We start from the raw sequence: 12,081 nt of genomic DNA, 5'->3' as shown, positions 1-12,081 counted from the left end.
ATGAGTCATATGTGTTCTTTGAGCATTAGTGACTTTACATTAAAACATATTTTAAATTACTGATACATATAAAAGAATACCTTTATTTGTAAATGTGGAAGCCTAAGAGACTCCCCTGAATCCACCAGTAATTGAGGAACTGAAATGTTACCCATGCCTTTGAAGTTGCCTGGTCCTATGGGCTTGTTTCTCCCCAGAGATAACCAGTATTTAAAATTTCATGTTTATCATTCTCTCGAATTTTAAATATATATTTTACCTTACATGTGTATATGATTTTACGTGGATTTCAAAATAGTGGTACACTTTAAGAAAGTGAGTTGACGATACTGTTTTTTTTGTCTGAGGACCATATTTTTTCAAGAAAAACCTTCATAATCCTTGTAGGTAATTTTGAGTTTCAGTGTTTTTGTTTTTTGTTTTTTTCGTATTCCCATCACCATTCTGTAAATTTCTTAAACTACTTGGAACTTTGTATCAGTTCTCTCATACCCTGTCTGTACCTGAGGCAAGACATTGTAGCAGGAAGCATTTCTTTTCAATCTACACCTCAGGCGGTAATTTGCATTGGTGGTTTAATTATTAATGGCTGGAAGCATGGAAGAGTACTATTACTAGTAATCTCTGAATCAAGCTCAAAGATGCCATGACAATCTGATGTAATATTAATTTATCATGGTTCACTTCCATTTAGGGAGCAGTGTTGGTCTCCTGATTTATTGTGTTTATTGCATATAGCCAGTCATACTAGTGAGTCTTTTATTTAAAGTAGTGTAAATGAGAGTTTTCGTTTTAAAATAATACTAAATCTAAGTGTATCCACTAGATGTCAGCATTAGGAAAGATGCAGTGTAACATATGTAGAGTCCTAGCCAGAGCAATGGGAGAGATTCAGTCTGACAAGTACTGTGTGAAGTCATGTATTTTGTGAGAGAGTCAAGACTAGAAATCAATTGTCCCAATTTCAGTTCAGTTGTACATTTATGTTACGTTTCTTTAAGGCAAGTAACTTCTCTCCATGTAATTACTAGACTAATGTATTGCTCTTGACGTGTGCTAGGGATTTATGGTGAGGTTTCAGTACTTCTCTGGTGGTATTATGGCTGGGCACCTAGTAATACCTGAATCCTGCTTCTCCTCCTTTACATTTTACAAAGGAAGGAGAGTCAAAGGATCACTTTATTAATAGCTACACACTAGTACCTGATGATGATAGATTAGATATTGTTGGTAAAGGTAAGGACTAAGCTACTCTCCACAACTTCCTCTGTACCAGTCAGATTTCAACCAGGATAGCAGAAACCATGCTAGGTATTTTTAAAAGGGATTTAATGTAAGGATTTATTTACACAAATGTTGGAAGCCTGAGCAAAAAGAGGATGCTGAGGTGTGCGTGTTTTTACTCACAACACTGCTGACGTTAATTCTGAACTGTTTTCCAAAACCACTTCTGATACCAAATGTGTGGGGCTTTTTCCCCCCATGCCAGCCAATTCTCCCAACTCCCCAGACACCAACTGGGTGTCCTGCAGTTCATTTTGATTCTGACTTGATGTAGAGTTGGTGTACAGACTTCTCAGGGTAAGGGCTTCGTCCTACAAGACTCCGTTCTACTCCAGATGCCATTCACAAGTCTTCAGTCTCCTTTACTTCTGACCATCCAGCTGTGAAAGGTGGTAGGGGTTCCCATGACTCCTTCCTCAGTTTGATAATTTGCTATAATGGCTCACAGAACGCAGAAAAACACTTTACTTATACTAGTACCAGTTTATTATAAAGGACTTTATAAAGGGTACAAGTGAACAGCCAGGTGAAGAGGTATATAGGATGAGGTCTGGAAGTGCCCTGAACATAGGGGCTTCTGTCCCCATGCAGTTGGAATATGTTTCCTTCCCATGTGGATGCGTTTACTAGCTTGGAATTTCCTCAGACTCCTTGATTTAGGGGTTTTGATGGAGGTCCCATTATGTAGGCATGACTGATTATAAATCATAGGCCATTGGTGATCCATCCAATCTCCAGTCCCTCTCCCCTCACCAGAGGTCAGGAGATAAGGCTGAAACCTGAGTATACCTTGTCTTTCTGGCATCCAGCCCTAGTCTTAAAGCTGTCTGGGGGACTCATTAAAATAAGAGATGCTTCTGTCACTCCCGAAGTTCCAAGGGATTTAGGAGCTCTAGGTTAGGCATGGGGGAGGGGGCGGTAAAGACCAAATATGTATTAAGTTACATGAGGTAACTAAGATATTAATGGTAACCGCAGGAAGCAACTGTCAATTCTGGAGCTGGGGGAAAAGAAGGGATGAGGTAGGTTAGGCAGAATTTTGGAGCTTGAAGGAGGAACTCCATAAGGCTGGAAGCTCAGACCTCTTGGAGGGGGCCAGGCACTGTAAGGCATTCCCCAGGAAGCTAGAGCCTAGAGCCAAATGGAGCTTTTGATGACAGGAAATGCTGACAGAACTTGAGAAACAAAAGAGAAACCTTCTTTTTTTAGTTTTATTTAAGTAATCTACCCAACGTGGGGCTTGAACACAGGACCCTGAGATCAAGAGTCGCATGCTCTTCTGATTGAGCTAGCCAGGTGCCCCAAAAGAGGGACCTTCTTTCTTCCCACCTTCCAATTTCCTTATAGCTGATGGGGTCCAGTGAGAAGCCAGGTAACAAAGTAGTCTAAGAAATACAGTCTTCAGCTTCTTAGTCCTAACATTAAAAGCAGATTATAGAAGGATGGGCTTGGGGGTGAGAGTAAATTAACTGTCACAGTCAACCTTTTTGACTACACAGTATTCATATGTCTTTGCTGATTTAAGTACAGGGCCACCGTTTTCATGCTTTCACAATTTGAGTTCTTGGATTGCTCATGCTCAGATAGTCTTAGGAATACAAGTGATAGGGAAAAACCCTGTGAATACAGAGTCCCAGAGGGACTGCTCAGTCTACATATTTTATCAAGTGTGGTAGAACCAGGAGTGGGAGAGAGCTGAAGTCCTGGGAGCTTAGGTTCTGCTTAAACATGTTTACCACGTAAAGATCAGAACACAACAGGGACAAGAGGAAAAGGAAAGTCTTGGCTTTGCCATTTATCGAACAAATATTTGTTGTTCAGACATCATCATTGTGCTAGAACAATGAACGAACCTGTTTAGCAGCTTCTCTTGTTGGAGAGAAGGGGGGAAAGAAAGAAATCGGGAGACAAAGGTCCGAGACGGTTCCGGTGTGATGTGCATTTGTAGTGCAATCAGTAGAGCAGATAGTATAATGTCAGGATAATTATTATAGATGCTTTATCGTTAGGCTCGTTTGAGTTGTTTTTTCTCTCCATTTTGATGGCACTCAGCTAACCATTGGTTTCCCACCAGTACAATCAACCGCTGTGTTCCTAATGTGAGTTGCAGCCATGTTAGAACTAAGAAGGAATTGTGATTATGACTCTCCTTTAAATTATTGTGTACCTAACTCATCCTTCAAATAAAGAAATGCCACTGGATCTCACCTGTTTACAGTTCTTAAATTAATTCAGTAGGTGTTTATTGGATATTTATTCTGTGCTGTGTTGAAGATTTACTTTGTGTGCTTTTATTGTAGATGCACCAAATACATGTTTGGCCAATAAGGTCAATATTCAGCGAAAGCCAAAGCCAAAAATCATCATAAAACACACATCTGGCATACATTAATTGAAAATTTATCAAAATGTTAATTATTACGATGTTAACTAATTTTAACAGAGTTTTAAAGTTTGACATACTGAAAATATTTTGTTCTTATACTGTTGTCAACTGCTAGATTACTCCTGGAGTCACTCTACTGTTCGTTTGCAATATTAAATCAACATTTGCTTTCAAATGGTGATGTCGTTTCATAGAAGGAGTTGTGCAAGCAAGACTTGGTGCAGTATTTGAAGGGGATGGTGCCTGCATATTTTTAGAAGCAGATGTGCAAAGTGAAATTGTTGATACCATTTGAAATTTTTTGAAGTCTGCTATTTTAGCTTGTACTTGCTGCTTTATGCAATCACTTGAGAAATGTTTGTCATTAAACCTTAGATCCAGAAATCTGGCATTGGAGTTTGGTAACTGACTTGCAGGATAGCAAAACTGTGAATTTCTACCTGCCTTTCAACTTTGCATTCACCTAATTGTAACGTTTTCTATGTAGTCGATTGATTAGAAGGATCATTCCAGCATATGTCCTATATTTTTGTAATTAGTAGTTTGTAATTACTCTCTGTATTTTGTAATTACTCTGTAAGAGCCTGACAATTTAGTTATTGTTTAAACGGGTTCCAGCAGGTGAATTACTTTATCTGAAAGAACCATTGCTTATTAGTAATTTTGTTTCTGTTGGCAGTGTTATTCAGAGTGCAATATTAATTTTTTCTAATGTTAAAGTAGATTTTTTTTAACATAAACTTAGGTGCTTGATTGAGTGTATGACAAAACAACTCCCCAGTCTCCTGTATATCTGGTGGTTTGTTTTTGGAGAATTATGAAAGTGATTTACTATATTTTTGCTCATGCAAAATATATTTTGTTATATGGTGTTATAATTAGTTTCTGAACACACAGCTGAAGAGTGTGAACAAAGCTCAAGTTTGGGATTCCTTAGCTACTCTTGGCCTCCATTCATCATATGTGTGCCACTGTTAGTGAAAATTTGACCATATTTTTCATTACTGATTTCACATTCTGTTAATATTTCTTTAAATTCGTGGTACATGTTTTATGAGAACCAGAAATTTCTTGGCAGACAAAGCCAAAGTGTGGCTGAATTCCACATTAACCCACTATCTTGTCAATTTTAAAGGCTTCCCGTTGTTTCTACAGATCTAAATGTCTTGATGATACAGAGAAATAGCGTATGTAATATTAAATAATGTTTTTATGCACAACAGAATATAATTCAGCACCATTTTATAGTACTGTATTTTCTCGAAGACCTTTTTGCCTAGGATTCAGAGCTTGGGTAAATACAAGAAGTTCTTCGTCTTCAACACTAGAAGTGGTTGGCAGTTTATAGTTACTGTTTGATAAGTTTTTTCCCCATTCACACACTTTTAGTCACTGTAAATTGGAAGATATGGAATTCTATTAAGGCATTCTTATAAAATCTGTTGTGAAGTTTTTTTTTTTAGAGAGAACAAAGTATGTTTTTCAGTATCTCCTTTTTCTCTAACACTTTATCATATTTCTTTGTGTTCTTTGTTCACTTATCTGTGTTGACGATGAAAATGGATGTTGGGCTGATATTGGAGTTTGTCCTCCTTGTAAAATTTTGACAGAGCAGGATTGACACTGTTGTTTTTAATTCTTTCTCAGATTTGAAGAATTCCCAAATAGGACTTTTGGGGGAAGACTTAATGGTTTAAAAAGGAAACTAAATTCTTAAACCCACATTTTCCAAGCTTTTTTTTTTTTTCTTTAATGTTACGAATGCTCCTCAATTTTCCAAAGATGAGAACTATGATATAGGCTGATCTCCATTTTTACTTTAGAGCCATATTTATGGTTCCGGAAGGATATTATGTTTTTGCTTTGTTATTTGGGCATACTGTAGACTTTCTGGATACTCATGTATACTCCTATCACTTTATTTCTCTGATATTTAACATTTCAAAAATTCTTATTAGTTGCACAGAAGCCTACTGGCTTTTACTGAGAGAGTGAGAGACAGACTTCATTGATCTGACTAGGAAAACATGTGCTCTTTCTAAATTCCCAGGCCTTTTGTTTTCTTGTCAGTTTTCAGTTGTATTTATTTTGCTTTTTCCTCTCCCCTTCTTGGAACACTTCTGAAACTTCACAGATTTTTAGTTTTCTGTGTTTTTGCAGTCATTCATTCATTCATCAAATGTCTATACTACCTACAACATCCCCGAGTGTTCCAGGTGCTGGGGGTAGAGTGGTGTTACAGCAGATCCCCTGCCTTCTTAAAAGTGCACCTTGCAGTGCAGGCAGCAAGTAGATAAAGGTAGAAATACGTGATAGACGTATGGTTGGTGATAAACACTGGTTTGGGAAGAGGAAGCCATACTACAGATGGGCTAGTCAAGGAAGGCCTCTCTGAGGTGGTCTAATTAAGCAGCGACCTCAGTGAAGTATGGTAGTTTGTCGCTTGAAGGTCCGTGGACAGAACGTTCCAGCTAGGGAAAAAGGTACAGAGCTTCCAAAGGAGAGAAATCTTGTTGCATTAGAGAAACGGCAACAGGCTGTTGTGAAGAACAATGGGAGGTGAGGCCAGAGGACGTCGGACAGATCATGTAGGGTTTTGCAGGGCCTCGTAAGAAGTTTGGATTTTATTCTGAGTGTGTCAGTAAGCCATTGCATGTTTTTGAGCAGAGAAGGTATGTGGTTGATTTATATTTTTAAGAGATTGCTTTGCCTTTTGTAACAAAAACAGATTGTAATAGAACGCAAAAGTAGAAGCAGGCTTTTGAAGTAATCCTGACAAGAGGTGATGGTGGCAAGAAGAAGGCTAGAATAGCAGCAAACGAGGTAAGATGGGGTGTCTTTTAAACTGATGAGAAAAGTGTACTGAGGAGGAGGGAGAGTCAGTTATGTCAGGCGGTGCTGACAGAGGAAGTAAGTTGAGGTCTTGAGAATTGACCATTGGGATTAGTAACATGCGGTTCATTTGATGACCTTGCCAGAACGATTTTGTTGGTGTATGGTTGGGCAGAAGCCAGGTTGGAGAGAGGGGGCTTAACAGAGATGGAGAGAGATACAAGATGATGAGTGCAAGCCACTCTCTTGAGGAATTTTGTTGCAAAAAGAAGCAAGGGGTAGGGTGGGAACTGGTGAGGGAAGCACAGTCAAGGTAAGTTTTTGTTTTGTTTAAGATAGAAGTAACTACCGATGCCAAAGGGAAAGGGATGGAAAAAGAAAAGCCATGAAGTACGAAAGAAACTCAGGAAAAATGGGTTGTTCTAAATGTTAGACGAAGAAAGTATTTCAGGAAGACGTGTGACAGACTGGGTCAAAGGCTATTAAGAGATCCAGTAAGTTGAAGTGTGAGAATTGCCCTTTGGATTTAGCTGGATGCAGGTTTCTGTGACCTTGACAGGGACCAGCTTCTTTGTATTGGTGGGAATAAAAGCCAGATTGGAATGAGCTGAAAGAGTGGGAGGTAAAAAGTAGAAGGCAATAACTATAGGTAGCTTACGTGGCAAGTTCTTGCTGCAACGACAGGCAAGGGTGCGCCTGGGTGGCTCAGTCAGTAAAGCATCCAACTCTTGATTTCGGCTCAGGTCATGATCTCATAGTTCATGAGTTCAAGCCCCGTCGGGCTCTGCACTGACGGTGCGAAGCCTGTGTGGGAATGAATCTCTCTCTCCCTGTCTCCCAGCCCCTCCCCTGCTTGCTCTCACTCAGAAAATAAATAAGCAAACTTAAAAATAAATGAATAAAAAAAGGAGGACAGGCAAGATGATGTAGAGGAGACATGAAGCCTTGTAGAACCAGGTTGTGTCTCAGGAACAGGTGCAGAGGGTAGACTGGTTATTGATGAAGAAAGGGTGGTAGAAAGAACAGTAGAGGATTTTCTTTCTTTTTTCTGTAAACAGTGTAGTGAGGTCATGTCTTGCATGTGAGGACGGAGGATAGATTGTTAGAGGTTTGAGATGAAAAATCAAGCCTTGTGGAACGGTCACCTGGTCAATTGGGAGAGTAGGTTGATTGGAGATGCATAGTAGGATTATGGGGCGGAACTGAGGCTGTGCTTCATGTTAGTGGCCATATGTTTAAAGTAGAGGTTCTTCACGGGGGCAATTCTGCCCCCAGGAGGTATTTGGCAACATCTGGAGGTATTGTATTGTTGGTTATTACAACCGGGTGCTGGGGTGATACCAGTTATCTAGTGCGTAGAGGCCTTCAGAAGATGCCGCTACACGTCCTACAGTGCCCAGGACAGCCCCACAGCGAAGAATTCTGTGGTTTAAATGTTAACAATGCCAAATTGAAGAAATCCTCATTTATAGGGATGCTAAGCAGTACATTTGTGAGCTTTTCTTTTTTCTCATCCCTCACCCAGGTATACGAAGTTTATAAAGTGGATGTGAAGGAGACTGACACTAAGCGAATAGAGTAATTCAGATTGTGTTCAGTATGCTGAAGGAAGAAGTTAGGTGATGTGATAGAAGGTAATGAGATGTAGTGGTAAACTTCTATGCAAAAAGATGGCAGACAAAAACTAGTCCGAAGAGGGGACATTTGAGGGGCCTGAAGAATGGGAAAAAAAAAAAAAAAAAAAGCCAGCCATGGGAAAATCTTTGCAACTAGCATTCTGGGCAGAAGAGAGCATTATAAAGCCCCCCCCCTGAGCTCAAAAGGGTAAATGAAGCAACAACATCTCTTAGGAATTTTGTAGAAAGGGAGGCGATAGTGTATTAACATACAGTTGTGTTTCTGTTGGCTTCTCTAATTAAAGAAGCTTCTTTTCAAATGTTTTATGGGAAAATGATCTAATGTATTTATTAAGTGCCTTTCATGAGCTCAAAAATACATTCCACAGACTTTAGGCCCAGAAGAGCAAGTTCCTTTCCAGATAATTCACGAACTTTGAAGCAGACCTGTAACATAAAGGCTCCTAGTCGCAGAATTTTACCAGAAATACTGTGAACACTTGAAGTAACCTGGATCTGGTGTCTGTGTGTTAAATTTCTTTTTAGCTTTTTAGTAAATGCTTATAATATTTAGTTTAATCCAGGGATTACGATACAAGTAATTTGAAAGAGAATCTTTAGATTTTTCCTTCTAAATTCAGATGTTGTAAGATTTACAGTTTATTATTTTAAATTATAATATTATTTACTTTGAAATTGTGCTTCTGAAGTATATCAAATGTTTTGGCCCAAGTTTTATATAATCTGAAAAATTTTTTATATCTTTTAGTATCTCTTTGTCACATTCATTTGTTGATCTGAAACTTAGAAATGTTATTAGAACTTTTTTAGATGTAAATGATGGAAACCCACCTCAACTAAACAGGTAAAAAAGGAAATTGATTGAAAGAACTTAGGATATCTTAAAACCAGAGGAAAATCCAGCAGCTAAACTGAGGGAAATGGCAGCTAGAATTCAGGAACAAGTAGAGATAGAAATCAATGACTTGAGGACCTTAGGACACTTTTCTCTAGTGCATGCTGGCTTTATCCTTTTGTGACAGACTGGCTTCCTGTATGGCAGGAAATAGGGCTGCCACACACATTCCATGGGTTCTGCAGCAGAGAGATTGCCAAGCATAGTCACTGAATGTTTTTGCTTCTGTTAACCCATTTAATGATTTTAGGAACCTTCTGCAGTGGATATTCATATTATGCACAGTTTACAGATGAGGCACGGAGAAATTAGGAAACTTGACTACAGTTGCAAAGCTTGGAAGGAAATGGCAGAGCTGGAGTTTGGACCCACGCCATCTGGTGCCTACCAGAGCTGACAGGTTGACAGTTAGCTACCATCTCATATTTGCTGCAGTCAGAGGATGATGGGGACTTTTTGTTGTGTTTTTGCCTAAGGAGTTAAACTATGCCAGACAGGGATATGGTTTTAATTTGTTTATCATTATTAAAAAGATATGACAACTGATAGTGTTATGGTGAACTGTTTTCAGATCTTTGAAAAACTCTGTGAGTTTTAAAAGAAGTTATTTATTTTGGGATGTTTGGGTGGCTCAGCTGGTTGAGTGTCTGACTTCAGCTCAGGTCATGATCTCACAGTTCGTGAATTTGAGCCCCGCATCAGGCTCTGTGCTGACAGCTCAGCAGAGCCTGGAGCCTGCTTCGGATTCTCTGTCTCCCTCTCTCTCTGCCCCTCCCCTGCTCATGCTCTGTCTCCCTCTGTCTCAAAAATAAATAAACGTTAAAAAATTTTTCTTTTAAAAATTATTTAAGTACTCTGTACACCCAACACAGGGCTTGAACTCATCACCCCAAGATCAAGAGTCGCATGCTCCTCCAATTGAGCCAGGCTGGCTCCCCAAATTCCATGAGTTTTTGTTCAAAGAGACACATACAATGTGCTTTGGGTACTAGATCTGCCTTGAGTATTGTATGGTAAGGAGACTTTCTGCCTTGGACCACAGTTGTACTACATCAGTGGTTCTCAAGCAGGGATGATTCTTCTTGGGGACATTTGGCAATCTCTTGAGTCATTTTTGGTTGTCACAACTAGTGTGTTGGGTTACTGGTGGCCTCTAGTACAAATAGGCCCAGGATGTTGCTAAACGTCCTGTAGTATGAGACAGACCCTTCTCCGCAAAAGAACTATTCATCCCCAAATGTTAATAGTGCTGGGGTTGAGAAACCTGTACCAGATACGCTGGGCCATTTTCAAACTAAGTGTCTGTGTTTGGGATGAAAAGGTAAGAAATTCTAGATTTTTGAGTACTTGTGGAGAATAAATAGGTCAGGACTAAGTACGATGCACTTTGAGCAGTTTAGGGTCACATTAGGCTAGGGTGCCTTGAAAGAAGGACCAAATAGTGGAAGAAGTTTACAGAGGGAGATGTGGGAAAACGGAGCAGACAAACTTGGCCAATTTTGATTATTTTCCTTGAGGATCGACTATGCATACAAGTAAAAAGGTAAGGAAACCTAATCTCCCTTCCTCCCTGTACCTGATGATGATCTCATAGGATATTTCTTGGCAAAAATGGACTAAACTTGGGCTTTGTTATTTACTCTGATTTATAACATTGAAATTCATTAATAACTTGACTCTGGTTTGTATTAAAGAAGTAGAGCTCTTATTTTTTGAGAGTTAGTTTGTGATTTTCAGGTGACAGTGACAACAACAGCCAACATTTATTGGGCATTTTGTGTGCCAGACACTGTGCTAACAAGTCAGTGCTTAATCTCATTGAGTTCTCATAACCCTTTAAAATAGTTACTCTGATTTGTATATTTTACTGTTGAAGAAAATGAGTCCCAGAAAGATTAATTAGCATCCTCAAGGTCAGGCAGCTTGTCAGCTAGAGTTGGAATTCTGGTTTCATTCCATAGAGTACACTCTTAACCACCAGACGGTGTGATGCCTTTTTCCTCTTAGAGACATTACACTTCTTTCTTATGCTTATTTCCCATCTGTAGTTGAAGTTTTGATACCATTAGGTAATTCTTTGTATATCTGCTCTTAGTTCTTGGTAGGGAATTTATATATGTTTGGAAACAAATATTCCATAAATTAAAGCTGTGAGATATACTATTTCCAAATGGTTTCAAAGGAAAAAAGTAACTCTTGAGTAAATTTGGTAACCAGTGTGAGATCTTATTTGGATGTGATGATTTTGGAAAAATGCTTGTACTTTCCGTGTATAAAAGCTTAGAATTGAACTTTTTACAGTGTATAAGGTATTTAAGATGAACTGTTTCCTCTTAGCTTTAACCTCAGTTTATCCATCTGTGTAAGACATTGTACAAAATCTTTCCAATGAAATTCTGTGTAATAAGGATTTTAATATCAAAAATAAGATAGATTCTGACCTCTCCCATTGGAGGAATATTGTTTTAAAAGAGAGAGGACTTTTCAGTATTTATCATATTTGTGAATAAATTTTAACATTTGTGAATTTAACACTTGTGAATAAATTTTAACATTTTCTAAGAAGTGTGTGTGTCCCTGTGCCACACTTTGACCTTTAAAGCAAGTAACTGTTATGCATATGCTGTTACTTCCTCTTTGGGAAGCTTAAAGTTAGGTACCCCTGCCATTGCCCAGGGAGTAGTAGGTGGAGGAAGAGGGGAATGGACCACACAGGTGGCTGAAAGTCCTAACTCTTTTCAGATTTTTTTATAATGGGGGTGAATAATAAGATGTCTTCTTTCATTGATTAAATGTTGATTAATTACAATCAATGTTGATTCATTGATTAATTGTTACTTTTATGTTTTCATTTCATTCATACTTGCCAACAGTTAATATTTGGAGAAAACATATTGAAACTTGGAGAGGGGAGGATGTGGGGTGCCTGTGATCTCATGGTCTGCCTTCCCTAGAGTTACTGCAACTTCAAGGTTTCAACTTGGTTTCCTGGATGTTCCTGACACCTCCTTCCACCTTCATCCTCCCTGAGTCATGGCAAATTTTGG

General features: G+C 38.8%; 1 protein-coding gene across 4 annotated transcripts in view; it reads left to right on the top strand.

The window, feature by feature from the left end:
* CYRIB (CYFIP related Rac1 interactor B) overlaps window positions 1-12,081 on the top strand; it is a 108,120-nt gene that overhangs the window by 63,283 nt on the left and 32,756 nt on the right. The window contains exon 1 of one of the 4 annotated variants that reach the window (XM_047074193.1): window positions 11,574-12,080. The exons of the other annotated variants lie outside the window; for them this stretch is intronic. The gene's annotated coding sequence lies outside the window, so the exon portion shown is untranslated. Of the gene's footprint in view, window positions 1-11,573; window position 12,081 lie in introns of those variants that run through there. 4 annotated transcript variants of the gene reach the window in all.

Source organism: Lynx rufus, unplaced genomic scaffold (genome assembly GCF_022079265.1).
Source record: "Lynx rufus isolate CCGP_SWC_20201006 ecotype Redwood Valley unplaced genomic scaffold, mLynRuf1.p SCAF_12, whole genome shotgun sequence".
Taxonomy (NCBI): Eukaryota; Metazoa; Chordata; class Mammalia; order Carnivora; family Felidae; genus Lynx; species Lynx rufus.
Note: the sequence above shows the minus strand (reverse complement) of the source record. Positions and strands in the feature narration are given on the sequence as shown.